General features: G+C 47.6%; 1 protein-coding gene across 1 annotated transcript in view; it reads left to right on the forward strand.

The window, feature by feature from the left end:
• Nucleotides 1-538: 538 nt before the first annotated feature.
• The window catches only part of Inos (Inositol-3-phosphate synthase), a 43,481-nt gene continuing 23,233 nt past the window's right edge, over nucleotides 539-20,786 (forward strand). Inside the window, exon 1 of the mRNA XM_089581620.1 lies at nucleotides 539-691. The gene's annotated coding sequence lies outside the window, so the exon portion shown is untranslated. The remainder of the gene's footprint in view (nucleotides 692-20,786) is intronic.

Consider the following 20,786-nt stretch of genomic DNA (forward strand, 5'->3'; position numbering starts at 1 on the left):
ATACAAGCATCATAACAGCATGAGTTACAATAATTCCCTCAGCCGCCGATGTAGGAGTACACCAGTTAATTTTTATGACATTTTACGAAGGGGAATCATTCTGTGGGGGATTTTAGAGCAGTCTTTCTGCACCTCTTGCGACTGTCACTTCGACTTTAAGAAACATGTTGGGAAAGCGGTTTGTGTGGGGCCGTGAGGATTTGATATTCTTTAGCAAGCGTAAGAGAAAACTACTGACATATTCATACCAGGGCTTGCATAGTACGAGGTGTGCCGGGTATGACAGAGTTAAGACAAACCGAAGCAGCATCATTTCAGGCGTGCTTCACCCGCACACTCGCGAAACGTAACGCAGAAACGCTCAGTATCGCTCTAGATACGACTTGGACCTGATAACATCGCCCGTTACACGCTTGGCATAGACCGCTGAAACTCGATAAGCGTGTCACCTCGCGAAGGAAAAAAAAGAAGCTAAAAAAGGGCGGGAAAAACATCGTGTGATGCAGTTCTGAACACGTCAGCAGCACAGTCTCCAACTCTCCTTCCCCCCCTCCCCAAGACGCGGTTAGCGCAGCTCCTTCCCATCGCGCTGCTTGGCCGTTCATAGCAGTATGAGCACAGGCCACGGACTCCTGCACTCAACGCAAGCTTCGTCGTGACCGGCCTGTTGCAAGGGGCGGTGACCTGCCACGTAAGTCGCCGGAGCCCGATGCGCGCGTTAGCCGGCCAGCGGATCGGCGTAGTACGTGTAGGCCCTTGGCGCTCGCCAGGCGCCAAGGGGCGCGTGAAAGCTACCGCTTGACCAACGGCTAAAGCGATTAGAGACGGCAGTTTCCTGAACGCATAGAGCTCGCGTTTCACGGCCGACTCATCTAAAAATTTACTAAACTGTGTTTGGGGTGAAACTAAACTACGCCTTTAACAGTTATCGTCTGGGATCAAAAGAGAAAGCGGATATACTACACCGATACAAGGGGTTTGGACGTTAATACTAGGGGGAAAATTTTGAGGCTTAAGAAGCGAAGACATAATTTCAGTGAACACTAAAAAGCTTCATCTGAAGGTATGCCCATTACAAATGGTAACTAGGTAGTAATGCCTGAACCTTTTCTTTTTGCATCCGAGATCCTGTCTTTGTCACAAAAGAATTGAATTATAAGAAACCTGTGTTAAATGTGTCAGGAATTGAACTCACGTTTACACTTCAATTCCTGACCCAAAATGTGCAACCGTTTTGTAGAAGGCGCACGTTATTTGCAAGCTTCCACCCTTTTTCTCTGGAGGTGGTAGACTAGCTGCAACTCGTAGCTTAATTAATACTGCTTGTCCAAAAAAAATAAATCAATTGACACAAAAAATATTTCTACGTAAGCTGCTTACGGAGAAATATTTTTTGTGTCAATTGATTTATTTTTCTTTGGACAAGCAGTAGAAATAGCCCGCCAAAACGTGATATTCACAGAATACACGATAAAGTTACGTGCCTTTCAAAGTCCAGTTTGTAGTACTGATTCTGCACTCTCATTAAACTGGCTGTAATAATGGATAATAATTAAATTGCCTTCAATTCCTCTTTGGAGGACAACCAAAAGCAATGAAGTAGCATTACTTGAAACACATTAAATAACCGCGCCTGTCATAAGTCCTTTTCAGTGTGCGGGAAACATTACACGCGTGTAATGAGGTTCCGGGGCACTTCTCGGATTTAAACTGCCAATTGGTGCGGTCTGCAAAGCTAAACATTAGTCATGCCCTGGGCACAAATACCGTATTGTACTGCACTCCGTCTGACCACAACCGACATTTTCACTGAGAATTCCAATAAAATCAGCCATATATCCTTATGCACTCAGACAAGCTGACGTCGCAGTGGAAGTCACCCGGTTTTCATTTCATAACAGCTGTGAAGCACGTGCAGACGCGGGATTCTTGCTTTCTGCCATTCTACCGAGTCCATGCTGTACCCTAACCGCAATCTGATGTATTTAAGTCTACGCTAGCACATAAAATGCCCTACAGCCGTTGAGTGCTGGCTTCCACTCGGGGCCCTTAACGTGATGCTATGAGACGGCCTTCCATTCACCATTCGCTGCTTCCTGTCCACCGGTTCAATATTTCTGGCTTATTAGCGTTAGCGATTTTATGCCGACTGCTTTGTGAAAAAAGAAAAAAAGACATCAAGTCAGCAAAGAAACATTTCAGTTTTGGTGATAAGTCAACATGAATGACGACACAGTTTCATAGGTTGCATAAGACCACATCCTTATAAGTTTACAGTCTAGCTGACCGATTTATAAGTGTGACTAGAGAAATTCTAAATACCCAGAAAATACCACAATACAATACCAGAGGACGGATATTTTTTTTTCCGACAACAACCCGTTAATTAAGTGCAGTATTCGAAAACACATTTACATATCGCTTCTCAAGAATCAGTAAGAGGGTTATACCACGAAGTAGTGTAAGGTACCCGCTTCCACCTCAGAGAAGGTGTTTAAAAAGTTTGAATGGCACGAAGGTTCGAATGAATGGATTGTGACAAAGAAACTTGAAATGGGGGGCGGCGTTCAACTACGAATGAATTTGGAGACGATATTGAAAAACATGATCAAACGTAACATAATCAAATCTTGAAAGTAACTCAATGGTCAATGCGGAGAAATCCGAGGCGTTTTCAAACAGCCAAGTACTGAGGAAGCATATTAGGATAAAAATGTTGATGGATATGTAAGCTGGGGCGAAAAAAAAAAGGAGAGAACCGAACCATTAAAGAGAAATCAGGCATACGATAGTGTCAAGCAGTGAAGGATTTCTGCGCATTGACAAGACATCATCTGCTAATTTAAGTATGTACGCAGAGCGCCTATCACCGTTGTTCACATATAGGCCAGAAAGGTGTCAAGGAAAAAATGCTCAGAAACAGGTTCAAGAGCCATGCACAACGTCACTCTGGGATAAGAAAAGAGCAGCCTACGAGGAGCGTTCTGTAAGCTTTACGTCCAGGTATGATGCAATAGGCCCGCGGTGTTGCAAAGTTGCATTCATATTGCATCACCAGTCTAGGTAATCGTTACACGAGTCACGTGACTGCACTCTAATTTTATCTCTCACCGCCCCAGATGAAGGTCTCTTGGTGGAACGGTGGCTGAAACAGAAGTGGCGTGGTGCGCGTGTGCACGTGTGCGTGCGTGCGTGAGTGCGTGTGTGTGTGTGTGTGTGTGTGTGTGTGTGTGTGTGTGCGTGCGTGCGTGCGTGCGTGCGTGCGTGCGTGCGTGCGTGCGTGCGTGCGTGCGTGCGTGCGTGCGTGCGTGCGTGCGTGCGTGCGTGCGTGCGTGCGTGCGTGCGTGTGTGTGTGTGTGTGTGTGTGTGTGTGTGTGTGTGTGTGTGTGTGTGTGTGTGTGTGTGTGTGTGTGTGTGTGTGTGTGTGTGTGTGCGTGCGTGTGCGTGTGTGTGTGTGTGCGTGCGTGCGCCAAAACGGCCACCAGCAAACTTGGCTTCGTTTTGATGCTACACACGACTCTTGAGTTCATCATGCTGTCTGGCTTAGTTTGCGTGCAACATCTGGTACATGCGCACGTGTTCTTGTCAATGCGCTGAACGTGCCGACTTTGCGCTTAAAGTGAGGGTTGACCCGCGCTAGAAGCCCATTCATGGCCTACACGTCGTCGTCGTCGTAACCAGCAGAACTATTGCAAAGCGTACAGCACGGTCAAGGATGAAAGTAGCGCGAGAATGTAAAGGCGCTCAAGTAACACTTGTTGCTGGGCTAGTTGGTGCATTATTCTTCGTACAAAAACTAGCGCAAAACACGACACACACAAGAAAGGTAGACCGCGTTGTCCTGTCTACCTTTCTTGTGTGTGTCGTGTTTTGCGCTAGTTTTTGTACGAAGAATGTAAAGGCGGACGGGAAGGAGTGGGAGGGGGGGGGGGGGGGGGTCGAAGTGGTGGAAAAAGTTAAGGCGAAAGCGTGACGTTGAAGGTGGGGGTACGAGGAGATAGCTAATCGGGCGAGATGGGTTCCTTCTCAGTTTGCGCCAGCTTTTGAGTAATGACCTCCTAAACGCGTTTACAGATAGCTGTCACGCTTAGAATGTGCACACCGCAACCACCCGCGCAGAACTGAGCAACAAGCAGATACGCCCCGCAACCACTCTGCTTCGGGCGGCACACATTGGAGAGTTTAGGAAAAATTAGGCACTACTTAGCCCAAATGAGGCAATTCTTTGCGCACAGATTGTGCGTCCTTTAATTGTCGCACAGGTGCGTGGCTGATTATGTTCGAATCAGCGTAAGTTCTACCGCAATACTGCTGGTCCCAGCTTGAGTCAGCCATGAATCGGCAGTTGAACTGTCAATCAGCCCACACATGAGAGTCTGGAACGTTTGTGGAGTCCTCGCCGTTTACCGTGGGAACAGGCACGCGCTACTCTGAATGTGCGGGCCACCCACCTCGTGGCCTGCTCGAAACGAAGACGCGTTCTTTGTGGCTTCATCATTCCTCCTTGAAGCACTGAGACAAGCATGTTGCAACGCGTTGCCGCAGGGAGCAGCAAATGCACTAAAGGACACCGCAACCGGGCAGGGGTTGCACCGTGTCGCTCTATATGCTGCTGATGATTGTTCGTTCTGTGTGACAGTTTAGAGGCCTTGTGCGTCAAACGGCAATGCTTCGCATTGTACTCTTAAAGGTAGCTTCAGCGCCGTCCAAGTCTTCTGCCTCAGTATACCGCGAAATCAAGCTGCGCTCAAACTTCTGATTAGGAAGAGCCGTAATCGTCGGTCAGTTTTTTTTTTTTTTTTACAAGAATCTCATCTGACATTTCGTGGCACAAACAGGGCAAAAAGACGACGTACCAGCGATATCCACGGCACCCCGATGTCGGCGCATCGTGTTCCCAGAGGGAACTCAGGTATACAGAGCGTATTAACTGTGACGCTGCAACAACCGGGAAAGTGTGCGCGCACAGGCGCATTGTTTGCCCCTTTGTCAGCAGACTTCGCTGCTGACTGCCGGAAGCTGAGGCCAAGTTCACACTGTTCTCCCGCTGCGGCTGCTGTTTCTGCCGTTGGCGCAGGCAGCAGCCGAGGCCGGCCCCTTTTTTTAGCCCCCGCTTGCAAGGGAGGCAAGGCCGCGTCAGCGCTTCCGCGAGGAGAACCTGAAAGCGCCGCTGATCCGTGTCAGCCGTCCTAATCGACCGCCCGTTGGGCCCAGTTTCGCTCAACGCAGGGCGGGCGCACCGCACTGTTGTTGGGCCCGCGAGGACAATAGACCATGCTGTCTGGACGCGCATAATCGACATCCCATTCCCTCATCTCATTATGCCGGTCTTGCTATAGATTCACCGCATACCGGAAATACCTCGACTGGTGACACTCCGTGGCAGTCAGTAGGTGCCTCAAATACGAATGACTTTGCCGCGTAGTCTCCGTGCACGTGAGGAAACTCTAGACTCAATAAAGATGCTGATTCTTAAGAGCATCCGCGCCCCGAAGAAGCAGCCAAGTCCGGAGAAGCTGCCAGCTGGCGCTCGAACCAATCATTCTCTTATTCATGGCAGCAGGATGTTGTTTTTGCTGTATGCACTACACTCTGAGAAGGTAAACAACCACGTCCTTGCTTTCATTCCATTCACCGAGCGTACTGCGTTTTCATGTCCGGGACGAGTGTGTCGAACATGGAAGGACTTCGTGAACGATGAAGGCGGAGCCGACAGAACTTGCTGCAGTCTATGCTCCAAGGCCGTGACCTTCTTCTTCACATTCGCATCATATCGTTCGTTCAGAAAACATGTGTATTTTTACAATCCCGCGTCTTCATGAACAAGAAAAGCGTTTTTTTTTTCTGTACTCATCCTTCTCTGTGGCTTTGCGCGGACTTCACTCGCGCAGGCGGCAACGATTACTACCCCATTTAAGTCCAGAAATTATAGCATTGTCTGCTTAGAGCAACTCGCATACTCTGTGCACCAATGCGTTCCTCAACCTGCATGCGCTCTACTTGACAAACGCAACTCGCACCACCCATTGCTGCAAAAGCCACAGCATGGCCAACGCTGCGTTTCGCGACGAGCTTACTCGAAGCCGATGTAGCCATTAAGAAATGCACGGGAAAAACGCTTCATTAGGGGTCAATGAGCAACACCTGAAAGGGAAATACTGCAGTGAGATGCAACATACCATGTATCGCCTATTGGCTGGTTTCAGCGTGCGGTTACAAGAAGAAAGCGGCCAAAAATTATGCCGACTTCTGGCACGTATTGTTGGTTTGTTACGCATCAGCTTAGCGCACACACCAGGATATGATGCCAAAGAAGGCGAGGTTGATGCACAAGCCAGAGCGATATAGTACAAAGTATACATTTTATGTTATTGCGTAAAATGGCGCTCGACCCTTCTCGTGCACTCAGACCACTTCTGACGCACACACACCATAAAGCAACGCAGCACCGACATTATACGACGTCTTCATTTCTTGATTACAATTTGCTGTCGTCTAACCTGCGCAAGCCAAAAAGACAAATGCATGCAGTGCAAGGGCATCTTAAAGGTGCACTGAAGAGGAATCTGAACTTGTCTTTTTGCCGCGGGAACTCGATCTACACGTTCCTAGCATTCTTAGAAACTGCGACTTATTGCCCTGCATGGCCGATTTCCCAAATTAAATCGAATTAACGTCCGGCTCCCGCCCTTTTTTTTGAATTCTGCCTCGTACGATGGGCGGAGTCGACCAACGCGTGGAGTGCCTTTCACCCAGTCCCGTGGCGGCTTGCCGCTCTGCCATCGGCGGAGTAATACGTAGGAGTCCGTAGTAGCAAATAGTCCGCGCGTATTTTTATTTCTGCGGGCTTATCTTGCGGCTATATTACCTACGAATGAAACTATTTATTCATGAAAACCTAAAAAACAAAATAAAGCGAAAGCAAAGCCTCGACGGAGCTGGCTGAAAGGAACTTCACGCGTTGGTCGACTCCGCCCATCGTACGAGGCAGAATTCAAAAAAAAGGGCGGGAGCCGGACGTTAATTCGATTTAATTGGGGAAATCGGCCATACAGGGCAACAAGTTGCAGTTTCTAAGAATGCTAGGAACGTGTAGATCGAGTTCCCGCGGCAAAAAGACAAGTTCAGAATCCTCTTCAGTGCACCTTTAAGCTCTGCAATCACCGCAATGCCCATATAGTACACAACGCGCGCCCCCTGCCTCCTGTAACCGGTGGTTTAAAAATGTGTGCGCTACAGACCAATACGCAAGGTTGTTTTTATCTCGTATGACCATATAAGTGCTATCACTTTTACTTTTCGGTAGATGAAGCATGAATTGGGTGCTGTCCTCTCGTTTTCTACTCCTCCCCGGAATAATTTCTGTAGCAAAGTTAACGCGTGAAGCTGATAAAAGCGCTCAAAGCGATGCAATAGATGTTTTAACCTTATCGGAACAAAATCTAGTCGGTGATTTTTTTTTTTCTGTAGCGTCTGACTAACGCTACCGTTCCTTTACGCCATTGAACCGTGGCTCCAGGTCGAAAGCGCGCGGCCCTGGGAGGCCCTCTTCTTTTTACTCTGATCCGCCGCCGCGGTGGCTCAGCGGTTATGGTGCTCGGCTGCTGGCCCGAAAGACGCGGGTTCGATCCCGGCCGCGGCGGCTAGAATTTCTTTGGAGGAGAAATTCTAGAGGCCCGTGTACTGTGCGATGTCAGAGCACGTTAAAGAACCCCAGGTGGTCGAAATTTCCGGAGCCCTCCACTACGGCGTCTCTCACAGCCTTAGTCGCTTTGGGACGTTAAACCCCATAAACCAAACCATAAACCATCTTTTGCTCTGATCCACACACGTCTTTTTGCCATGAATCTGAGCTGGGATTCCTGCTCATACGACAGCAGCAGTTACCACGCTTGGTGTATTTGTTTTTTTTATTTTTAATTTCCATCTGCACACCCCAAGCGGTAACTTACGGCAGGGAGGATGGGAAGGATACCCTGCTGCTTCTGTAAGGCATTAATAGATTTTCTATTGGGATGGCGCCAGGCAGCACGAGCCAGGCGAGGAACACCGACGGTAGACAGTTATCAGACACGCAGGAGAGAAAATGCAACACACTTCTTGCACATTCCGGAAACCCCACATAAAAAGAAAAAAGCGGGTATCAGAGAGAGCTGCGACATGACACGACTAGACAGCGATGAAACTGCCCGTGCGGCTATAGAGATAGAGCAGGCCTAGTTTCGATGAGAACGCTTATGCGCATTTATGCGCGTGCTCAACCGAGGAATGTACTCCGCGAATTCCTGGCATGACGGGATATGAGGTGACCTGCGTTGACAATGGACTCGGGGAGTGTCACAAGTGTCTGCGTCTTTTGTTGTTTTTTGTTTAACCCGATCTTTAGCTATGGCAGACAGGGCGCAGATAACGTACGTCCGCCTTAGGCATTTTCACTTCGCTTCAAACAAAGCAATCAGCCAATCGGTTAGATCAATCAGATAACCAATCATCGCGCTCGGCAACCGATTAAGCAGTAAATCACAAACGCCAGCACAATAGGCGCCTTTTTCTTTCTCTTTGTGTTGTCTAGCTTTGAATGCGGCTGCTATTTCTACGTCATTTCAAAAAGAAAATGGAGCGATCCGTGAGCGAAATGTTGTTTACGACGACCTGGAAAAACTGCGTCACACGAAAAAAAAATGCTAAAAGGCAATCTTTTTACGTCACACGTACACCGAGCACGTCCATGCTGTCACAGAACTCACAGAATGCATAGAGTACGAGTCAGCGGGCGCATTAACGCATTCCGATGGCAGTCGTAATGAAATTATCCGGAGAGTATCACATCCTCTGGCTAACCGTTGTCTGAGTCGCAGACAGAAAATTGCGGATACTTTTGGCAGGACTAAGTATACCGCTCTGCGCAGTTTGGTATCGCATACTTGTTTCTAATTTCCCTCTAGCTATAGGTGGGCGAGAGGTCCGGTCCAAAATGTCGCAGCAAACAGCTTGTCATGTGTCATGACCGGTGTCGGCGGGTGACATCCCGTCAGTGATGGCAGATTCCTGAAAGAAAAAACAGCCTTATAGTCGCGCCGGCAGCGAACCAACATTGCAGGACGACAACAAGCCCATCTCTCGCAGGCCCAGCGAGGCCAGGGAGTCTAATTTTGGCTCCGACCTGGTTTTCTGGGGGTAAAATGTCTGCTCTTTGTCTTTAGTTTGGCTGTCAGAGGGAATGTTAGTTTTGAGAGGAGGGAAACGGCCAAGACGAGTAAGTAAAAAAAGCTCCAGGGACGACACAACAACACTGATGTGCTGCTACCGTTAGCGGCTCGTCCCCGGAAGCGGATTCTCTCCTCTAACGCGTTCTTTTAGGTCCGCAACAAAATCTTCGCGTTCAAGAGCTGACTCAAGATCACCCACTATCGGAAATCGTGTATCGGTGTTACGAAGCGTAATGCAAACAGAAGAGCATAAACGTCGATAGTCGATTCGTGTCATTACGTGTCCCAATTTGCATGCTCATTCAGCTCTGAAAATTCGAACGCGAATGAGGAGGAATCTACAAGGGCAGAGCTCTACAATGCAAGCTCAATAGTGTGGAATACTACGTTGATGTATGAGACGCTTAAAGAGCCTACCATGGCTACCAAAGCGCAACATACAGTTCTCGTCCAATTGACACGCTGTCATCGCCTCACTGCCTGAAACTGAGGCTGACGTGGCAACTAGGCAAGCTCTTTTCCAGTGAAATCTGCCGTGTTCTGAAACCTAAGCGCGTTCGTATGAGCGGGCGAATATGGCTTGAGCCCTATCCTAGACGCAGCAACCAATATTACACGTATCCTTTAATTCGGTTTACGGTTGCGTTATCTATGAACAGGAATCTTAAACATTCTACCAACATTTGCGATTGGGAACCGCACAATGCATGTTCTACACAGAATGGGCAGCCCAGTCAGCTCCCAATGCGGGTGCGACCTCGACGGTAGGGACGTATATAACGTAGCAATGAAGTGGCCCACAGCAGGGTAATTCTGGGACCCGAGTAGTGAGTCATTTAGCCGCCCTTGATAAAAATGCCTTTCAGTCTAAAATCTAATCGTTCCGTGTCGAACGTATGCACATCAAAAGCGCATAATTATTTTGTTATTAAGTTCAAAGCGTTTCTCGAGGCTAGCAGCATCCTTGGCAGCTACATGTACATTGACTCCATTCTGGCAACCTTTGTGTAGCGCGTCGTAGGTGTTGTGTTGCGTATTCTGTTTTCAGACGTTGAGAGATTTTGTTCCCCTCCACTAAAAAGAGTTGCCGCCAGTGCCGCTGTCAGGCACCGGTGTCTCTTTATGTGTTCGTGTAAACGAATAAAAATAAAGGCTCGTCAGGATTCTTAAGGTAAAAGCTTGGGCGAGTTGGTGGTTGTTCATTGTAAACATGCATTCTAAACGTTCATTCTAAAAAGTTTTCTGGGCATTTGAACGTGTATTATCATGGTAAGCGGCACGTAACCGATAGCTAGGGTGGGCGGAGCGGTTGTGTTGTGCGAGGATAGAAAAATGTGTAAGCGGTAGTATACATCACTCCAGCGTTCACGAGCTATGCTGTTAAGTTCGCAGGAATCATACAGCTGTGTTGTCGCGGCCACGCGTTTCGACGACGGGCAACACGCAGATTGCTGCGGATGACCGTTGTTATTGCTCAGCACTGCTCTGCGTATGGATGCACGCGTGCGCGACAGCTGTGACGGCACGTGCGAGACCGCGAACCGTGAATTCTCCGGCGTCATCTATGCATGGGAGCCTGTTGGGTCACATACGCTCAGCTGCACGTCGAGTAATATGAAAATTTTCTAGCTACTGGGCAGTTTCATAATCTCGCAAATGCTCTCGTTTCGCGATAGCTAGCAGCAACACGGCGCAAAATTTATTTCTAGCCTTTAAAACCTGCGCTTCATTGTGTCGAAAGGTCATTTTGAGTGCCCTTACGAATCGCGTCATTTCATCGACTGGCTTCAGTTATCCCTTACACGGTACCTAAAAGCTTCTTCGTGAGCACTGAAAGTTAACCGTGCGAGCCCAATAGCTCTTAAGACACAGTCAGTAGTTAAAATGATTTGGCGCTGTTCCTTGAAGGCCTGTTCAGTTTAACTTTATGGCAGGACTACTCATAGGCTCCCTTGCTTAAGCTGGCAACTATAGAACATCTAAAATCTTGAAATGATCGCATTTTGTTTTCTCTTTTTTACTTCTATTTGCGACAGCCAAACAAATGCGCTTTCCTTGAATATCCCGGTATCTGCCCCCGCTCAAGCTTTAAAGGCGTTAACGGGCTTCTAGCACTGCTCTCAGTTTTTATTATGCAGTCTTCCTTCAAGAACGCCAAAACTGATCTGGCGGTGCAATGTGTCACAGAAGACAGCTAGGCAATAAAGTGTGGCTTTTTTTTTATCCCTCTAGCTTCCAACTCCAACGCTCTGAGGTTGGAATTTGAAGTCGGCTCTCAAGTCCGTGCTGCTTCTTTGTTCCCCATGAGCATTTTTTTTTTCGATCAAATTAAAAATAAAGAAGCCCAGAGGGAGCTGTGGAAGCATTTCTATCATAGCGGTATACAGGGTGTTTCTACACAAATTTTGGCTTTTTGAGCTAGAACAGCGTTTTTTTTTCGACATAGCAGTGTCAGTGGTGTAATACGCCAGAAACTCGATAAGCTGCGCTAGCTAGCAGGCTGGTTAATAAATAATAAATAGTTAACATTTTTACTATTACTGTCAGACTCCTTAATTAATCCCTCATAGCTTGAGTCGCTTTGGGACGTTAAACCCCATTAAACAAACGAACTAATTATTGAAATGCGTGTAGCCCACCGTAAGTAACGTCCATAACAGTTTTTAGAATTTTGAAAGCTCGATTACCCTCGGCGCTGTGACCCAACAGATTTTGATATTTAGACGAGTTAAGTGCATTGGAGAGGTTGCTTCACTGCAAGCTTTTCGAATGCACACGAATTTCGGCACGATATAGCCAGAATTTGTTGCGCCATAGCGCCAAGGATAACGGCGTTTTTGAAATTCTAAATTCTGATAATAGATATTGCTTACAGTGGGCTACACGCCTCTCAATAATTAAAGAGCCTAACAGTAATAGTTAAAATTTAAATATTGAATATTAGTTAACCAGCCTGCTAGTTAGCACGTCTTAGCTCTGTTCTGGTGTACTGCACCGCTGACAATGCTGTGCCGAAAAAAGCGCTCTTCTCACTCAAGAAGCCTATTTTTTAAAATTGTGTAAGGTCGTAGGTGAAACACCCTGTATATTGTAGAGGCACAATCAAGCTGCTTTCTTTCTTTTTTTTTTTTGCCTCTGACTTGATGACCAACACGCTGTCTGTTGTTGACGACGCAGCCGAGGTAGTACACACGTCCTACAGGAGCTAAAGAAAGTATCTCTGCACCTCCTTCCTACGGGCCCTACTGCCCCGGCCCCCTCATGCAAATAGCCCTCGCAAGACTGAATACTAAACTCCCAAAGGCATGTCCGCACTATCTTGGGCGCGTCGTCAACAACACGCAGCGTGCTGGTAATCATGCCAAGGACGAAAAAACAGCCTGGCAGTACATCTACAATATATGTGGCTGCGGCGCCTCCACAGATTTTTCTTCCTTTCCTTCTTTCTTTTTTCTTTCTTTCTTTCTTTTTCTCTCTCTTCCTCTCTTTCTTTCTCTCTCTCTTTCTTTCTATCTCCCTGCCTTTCTTCCTTTCATTCTCCCTTTCTTTCTTTCTTTCTTTCTTTCTTTCTTTCTTTCTTTCTTTCTTTCTCTCTTTCTTACTTTCTTTCTTCCTTTCTTTCTTTCCTTCTTCCTTTCTTTCTTTCCTTATTTCTTTCGTCCCTTCTTTCTTTCTTTCTTTCTTCTTTTCTTCCTTTCTTGCTTTCTTCTTCCCCTTATTCTTTTCTGCCTATTACTCTGTTCCTTCTTCCTTTCTACTTTTGTTTGTCTTCCTTCTTCCCTTTTTTATTTCTCTCTCACTTTTTCATCTTCCCTTTTCCTTTCTCTTTGTTTCCTCATTTATTTCTTTATTTTCTACCTGTTCCAGATTCACTTGCCGGACCACATTCCTACTATCGCTTCCCCATCTCTGAATAAATGTGGCTGCATTATCCTCGCCAGCAGTTCTGACATACGTTACATATCCCTCGTCTAGAACAGATCTTGAATGAAATCACGCCAGATGTATGTGTGCTGCAGGATCCCGCATTTATTCCAAAATTTGGTCTCGTTTTGCTTCACAGTGCCGAAGACACAAAAAGAGCGGCCTTCAATAACGACCTTGAGCCGGCTTACAGGTACCTGAGAAACAAGTGGGACACGCTTGAAAAAAAGACACGCGCGTTCACAGAGCCTTTTTTACCGCCTGCCAGCTAATCCGGACACGTTCATGTTTTGTAGGCGTGACGTTTGGGCTCTTATCAATACATTTAGCCTGAATGCGCAGACAGCCGTCGGGAAGTCTGAGAGCCGTGGAAAGAAAACAGGAGTAGAAGATTCCACGCTACGCTAATAGGGTGGGGGGAGAAGCGATGCTGTTATTCTTGGAAAGTAGATTTCCGCGTTATCCACGCGATCGTAAAGGAAGAAAGGTGTTGTCTAGACAATGACGCAAAACGCGTATAAAGCAGATACGCTTGATCCCCACGGGCGTCTACGCGTCTGCTCAGCGTCCTTATCAGCTGTAGATGCTTGCCAAGTGTTACTGCTGGAAAGATTGAGCTGATGAGTGGCGCAACTAGCATTCCTCGCATCTTTAACGAAAGGAACGCAACCACGTGTGCTTGAAGGTGCACCTGGCATAGGTGTTGGGCTGAGAGTTTCAATATTAATTTTTGCCTGCTAAGGTACCTTCAACAATAAAATTAGCTGCGGTTAAACTACTGCTGAACCTGGTTACAGAACGAAAGTTATGGCGTATCGGGCAGCTATAAGCGGCTTGGCGTCTGTAACGTTGACTGCGTTCCGGACACTGGATAGACAGCGCACCCACCCTGGTAGGTAGCAGTTAATGGTTTATTGCGAGAGTTTGCTCACCCAATGAACGCTGCGGCCTGTTGCTGCAGTGCCGCATGTCTGCCACAACGTTGTTAGCGCTAACGCATGAAGCCGACATCTCTCTCTGATCACCCCACGTACCTATTAGCGCGATTCAGACGTCCACCGACCCAGAGAGCCAGTTATGCCTTTCCTTAAAATCATGCGCCTGGAGCCAGTTATGCGCTTGACGTTCAAAGTTCTTGTCGTGCGTGAATAAGAGAATTCGTTGTATACGCCACCCCAAATTTAATTTATATGGACCTGATTATCAACTTCTCACGTTAAACCACAGAGGCGGGAACGTAACGGCACGGGGCTGGCTCTCTGCTCATGGAGTTTGCCTCCTTGACTGAATTGAAGGTACCTTGAGCGAAGATGTTTATCAGGGCATTCTTGAATAGATTATTTTTCATAGACACGCAAGAATCCGGGGTTTGGATATGTGTTCCAATCGAATTACGGCCCGAAGCACTCTTCTACGCTTGTGAAAAATTGAATGAAGAAGACGACAATAGGCCTCATAGAGTGACCAAGCCGGTCTGCCGAGTTTATTTCATTTGAACATCTTTGAGTAAGGGTCGCGCGTTGTCCGAGAGGCAAAAACGCCAGCAGCGACGAGCAGAAAGTCGATCAGCTGCATCGAAAGTGGGGAAACATAGACTAGATGTTCCATGACATCTTCCTGAACTCTAAGCTTCGGCGGTGTCAAGCAGTGATCGACTGCTACGACTGCTAAATATTTATAATCTAATTTCTTTTTCGTGCTGTTTTGATTTCGGTTTCAACACCCGGACGATGACTGTGACGTCAAATGGTGGTTATAGGTCGCATAAGGCATGAAAAAACCCTTCTACATTCGTTTTGATTCCGGCTCTAGAGGAAGGCTGGCCTCAACACTGTAGTGAAGTAAAACGATCAAGCAGTGATTATATCGACACTTTTCTATGCCTCACGTGACATACCACCCTTTGACATCACATCCATCGTCCGGCTGTTGACACCGAAACAGCATGACAGAAAAATTCGAATGTAAATTATTTATCGGTCATAGGCGAATGCCACATGGTGATTCATGCACAACAGTATTCCGCATCACTGTAGAGAAGAAAACGTGCCACAAAAATTAGGTGTCTATACTCCTTTAAGTGACGGCGAAATCTCGGTACAGCTTTGATTCAACTATTCTGCGGTGTGTTGCTAACCGTTTTTAGGCCTACATATGATGAGGGAAAACGAGAAACCGGCATGCACTCGGACGGACAAAAGAAAGAGAAGTGGGCAGTCGAGAGCAGTCCTATCTGTTCCGCTAAATAGTTTTCACTTTTCCCTTTCCTGGCATCGTTGCTGGTGCGCAACGCCGTCGACATCACGCACAAGAGCGTTCAGGAATAGAAAGTACTGGTCGCGGACGCTCGCGCTCAGGTGTCACGGGGAAAGAATATCGTCACGTGGCTCATGGCGCGGTATGTCACATTGCGGATGTGTACCCTGTCCCGCCAGCTCAGGCACTGCTGTTCGCCCGGGAAAAAACCGCTCTTCGGTTACGTCCACCGGTCGGCCGACACGAAGGTCGGCCCGTGTCTTTTGCATGCAGGGAAAGAGAGCAGTGCGTAACCGCAGCCTTTTATACTGTCCCCAAGAGAACTAACTTCTGGTGTCATTTCTCGCATAGCTGCCAAAGTGCTATCTCCTTTTTTTTTCTTGCTCTTATTAAAGCTCCTTTCTCTGCAAGTCGGTGCACGTGTCCTGAATATCCAGGTTTCTGTTTGCCTTCACTCTCTGTCGGCGTCCGCATACGTTCGTCTCAGCAGCAGAGTTAGCCGGTGACATTAACGACAATTTTCATTCACGTCTGGCGCCTCGAAAGCCGCGGGGCACGCAGCACGCTTCCGTTAGACAAAAATGTCCACCTAGCAAGGACTGTTCCTGAGGTAGCGAACGTTCGTTCCAGTGGCTCTCCTAATACGCACGCAGTTCAACTTTTTAAGTGCTTTTTGTTTTTTGTTCCGCCATCAATTTCGGTTGCTTCCAAACATTTGATGTTTCAAGCATCGCTGTAAACATTGTAGAGGGGTGAAGGGACCCTGTCAAGTACTGGTTAGTGCCTTTTGTCACCGGCTCTCAGTTTTTTTTCTGCAAAGGCAAAAATAAAATGTTTTAATAAACTCAAACTCAAGTCGGCAGAAGACTACACGGGGTCCTGCTGGAAATGCTGCGAGCGTTACAATAGTTCGTGCGATGCAATGATGGGACTAGCAATTTAAGTTTGATTATAACTTCAGAAGGCCGCATCTGAACCTTGACATAGAATTAAAAAAAAAAGACTCGACAGGACGATCATGAAACCTGATGCGAGACAGCTGCGATGGCAATTGGATTTATTCTCGATTATTACTTTGATTCTTTTACTGTAGTGAACGCTTCTACACTTCTAAGCCGAGGCTTCACATACGCGACGGAATTTTGCTAGAGGGCGAAGGTTGTTGGGGATGGAGATCTCCCTATCCCCCTAGCTAGGGAGGTGCGGTAGGGAGGTGGTTGGTAGACGGTGCTTCTGGAGGGAGGCGGCTTCACTGTACGGGGCTTCACCCAGACAACGTCGTCATTTTCGCCAGCTTGTCACTGGTACTGCTATCGCAAGAAGTTTTGACTAGGAAAATACTTTCGCTCTAAAGAAAGGTGTATCGGGCCACAAAGTACAAATCATTCGTGCCACTGATGCTTAGCGTCCCGTTATTAGTGAAACTTGCGAGGTCTCCATCAAATACCTCCGCAGCGTTCCTGATGGTTGAATTTTAGGGTCGTAACAAACTCGTAACCAACCCGTGTGTTTTTTTTTTTTGTTTTTTTTTCAGCAGCATTATTCGTAATACAGTGTCTTTTCGTGCTAAAATGTAAGTTGTAGGCGCCAAAATTGGCTCTCAAAGTCGTACTTTAGGGGAGGACCAGGCACAGATTGTCGCTACAAATTCCACCCCAAATGCGAGCGATTAGCTTCACAAGGGTGCGCGAACCGTGCATTCCATGAAAAGTGACGGAGGAATGTGAAGGTCGCATACAATGCAGCTGTTCATAAGGTTCCCACTTCACGACTGGACGCTTGAAAGAGCGCAGCGCGAGAGATAAACGTATTTCAGCCCATCTCCTGTTTTGTGAAGCGGAAAGTTACGTGGGACAACAGCAAAAAAATAAAAGAACGCTGTATGCCACGCAACAGGGTTAAAAACAGAAGTTATCCGCATGAAAGGCTTCGACGCGCTCATTTGAATAAAATGTGTGTATTTATTTAAAGGTATGTGGTACCTGGGGTCTATCGACCCGAAGCTATATATACACGTGGGCTATGAGGAAGGCCGTAGTGGACAGCTCCGGATTAATTTCGCCGACCCGGGGTTCCTTAGCGTGCACTAACATCGCACAGTACGTGGCCATTTTTGCATTTCTCTGGCGTGGCCGCCGTGGCCGGGATTCGATCCCGCGACCTTGGGCTCACGTGCCGATACGCCAAAGCCACTAAAACAGCGCGGCGAGTGTATCGAGCAAAAGGAAGCAAACCAAAGAGCGCACTCACAAAGAGAGTCAATAAAGAATAAAGGATTCATTCATGATTGGGCCAAGCAGTCCTGCAACGACAAATCCGCACCTACCACGAACCGCGCGCAGATGCTATGGCTAGAATGCATATAAATTCGTGTAAGGGCAAGATTTAGGCAGTGATCTCGAACGAACAGGCTACTTTTAAGCATCTGAAAAAGTATCTGAATCTTATCTGAAGTATCTGAAACATCTGAATCTTAAAACACGAAGAAAAGGGGTAAGAACCGGAGGAGAAGTATAACAGATAAGGAAGAATAGATGGAAGCTGTCATGCTGTGACTAAGCGCGCAACATCACCGCAACCGCACAACCGTGAAGCCATGCCCTTGAATACATAGCGTCGGAGCCCCCTGCTGCAACAACAGGGGGCATTCGTCGAGCATTGTGTAGTGGGGTGTGGAGAGCCTGTCTCGTCGCGACGAACCTAATGCAGGCTCATCAAGGACGCGCGATTGTCTTCTCGCATCCCCAGACGACTCAGGAAGAGCTGTCGCGGCTGTTCGAAAAAGAAAAGAACACGTCGTCGGGGCTGCATCTCACGGGTCGTAGCTGAAGCACAAAGCCTGAAACTTTCAATTTCGGTGCGTGCTTCGTTTCCGCACAAAGAGCACGCGGCGTTGAAATACGTACTAGGCAAGCGGTCGCTTCACTCCAGCGACCACCTTTCTTTCTTTTTCGTGCCCCCAAAGCAGCGGTCGATTCAGTAACCGCCTCCTCTCGAGCTCCGAACGCTTTCGTCCGGCGCCGGTGATTGATGGTCTTCCGTCACCCTGCTCTTGTTGCTGGAATCGCTCACTTCTTTGTGTTCCTCGCTGGCGGGGTGTTCAGCGAAGCTCATGCCTGACTGTTCATTCATGGCTTTCAATCGCAGGCGCCTTAAGCGCGTCACTTTCTTGCTGCTGCTGCTGCGTCTTCCAGGTTTCCAGCCACGTTAGCTCGGCGAGTTTTGGGAACCGAGGCTGAAAAGCGAAAGTCGAAAAGACTTTCCTGTCTCCTGTCTTTCGTCACCTATCAAGAAGAAAAGTTCAGGGACGCCTGAACGACCCTATTTTGTGAACGTGCTGACGTTTTTTTTTTGTTTTTTTTTTGTGTGTGACGGAAGCTTTTTAAGAATGACGGACTGTCAGAGGAAATGCGATACGAAGGTAAATAGATGAAAAAGAAAGCTTTACTTGATGCATGGGTCTTGGCCAATTCACCATAGTTGCTATGGCGGAGGCGAAACGCAAAGGGCACCCGTGGGCTGCGCGATGTCAGCGCACGTTGAAGAACCCAGATAGTCTGAATTAATCCGCAGCCGTCCACTAAGGGTCCCTCAAAGCCCATGTGCCATTTCGGGACGTTAAACTTCACACATTGCCCTTTATTATATGTGTCATTGTTCGTTTGGGGGCATCAACAGCGATAACAGATGTGTAAATAGAAATCTGGCTAATCCGACGACATGCTGTTGTTAAGTAACCTAAATGTGTCCGCTTCGTATTCGCTATATGGAACTTAAAGAGCGGCGTGAAATGTAAAAAAAAAAAATTGACGAAAAAAAGCTTCGAATGAAATTTTTGACACAAAAAAAAAAGCGGTAACTGAACTTCGCGTTCGATTGAGTGCTTGAGCTCTCAAATCACATGCACAGATATAGCGTTGCGTAGCTTCACCAAGCGTTCTGTGCAAAACAGTGCTTGTACTGTTTTCCGGAGTAAAGCACCTCCAGAAACCGCGTTTCTTTTTTCTTTCTTTTTTTTGCCGTCATTCTCAGTGTCTCCTCTTGCAAGGAGGCAGAAGTTGGTTGGTTGGTTGGGGTTTAACGTCCCAAAGCAACTCAGGCTAGGAGGGACGCCGTAGTGAAGGGCTCCGGAAATTTCGACCACCTGGGGTTCTTTAACGTGGACTGACATCGCACAGTACACGGGCCTCTAGAACTTCGCCTCCATCGAAATTCATCCGCCGCGGCCGGGATCGAACCCGCGTCTTTCGGATCAGCAGCCTCCATCGAAATTCATCCGCCGCGGCCGGGATCGAACCCGCGTCTTTCGGATCAGCAGCCGAGGGAGGCACAAGTATCGCCAAAAAGCAGTGCGTATGATTGACCACGCTTACTGCATATTTTGGGACTTGAACATGAGGAGTTCGCCGACTCAGCAGTGCCGGATGGAAAATAGAAGTAGACGACGCCTACGACCAGGAGATAAGCTCTAGGAACGGACACAAGGAAAGGTTGTGGAAGGTCGACTTCGCGCTGTTGCCATTCTCACATGCAATGCGACGAGTGGCGAATAATATCTTCCCCATATCAATTTTTCCTTGGTGAAGACAACCATCGTGTGACCAAAGTTGTCACCTTTCGCGTAAGATATACAAATTGTCGATGCGCCAAAACATGATGCGGCAATGGCACTGCCGTTGTTTTAGTTTATAGCCGGCGATTCGTCACTGCTATCCGTTCGTGGCACCATTCATCACACCTTGCGACAGCCCTGTCGGATTATGACCCGCCTAACAGCGAGCTTGGACTGAAACTGCTTTTCTCGCATTCTTTCGGGACTTAACGTGTGCCAGGGGTGCCCTCGCAGCACTTATCCCGGTCCCTTTCTGAGCACACGTCTTTTAGTCCTGTGGCGCTTTGTATTTGCTGCGTGCCTGCATGTGTAGAGCGCGAATATTGGGCGAAAAGGGGGGGGGGGGGGGGGGATAGATGAACAAAGTAGGGAAACTGTAGGCTAACGTGGAGTAAATCTTGTCCACTTCTGGTAATCTGTGCACCAGTCCTTCCTTCTGTGGTGATGTTTTTCTACCCTTAGCCGCGCGTGTCACCTGATTCCAGCTCAGTCGAAATGCTTCAAAAATAAAAAAGAGAACAGCCAAACTTATGGACAGAAAGGGTTAGAGCTTGTTTACTTGGACGCCAGAAATATTTCTTGCCCCGATGGGTGCGGTGAACGCCAGTTATCACCGAGTTGATGTGGACAGGCCTTCCTCAATGACTTTTGTCATGGAAGTCTTCAGTTCACTGAATAATTTCTTGCTTCAAATAAGTCATTCTGCTCATTCGATGCGCCGGTGCAAGGAACCTACGTCGCATTATTGGTTCCAAACCAACTACCACCTGCAAAACGAGCGCCCG

This window comes from Amblyomma mixtum, chromosome 3, assembly GCF_055824585.1.
Source record: "Amblyomma mixtum isolate Tamu chromosome 3, ASM5582458v1, whole genome shotgun sequence".
NCBI lineage: Eukaryota > Metazoa > Arthropoda > Arachnida > Ixodida > Ixodidae > Amblyomma > Amblyomma mixtum.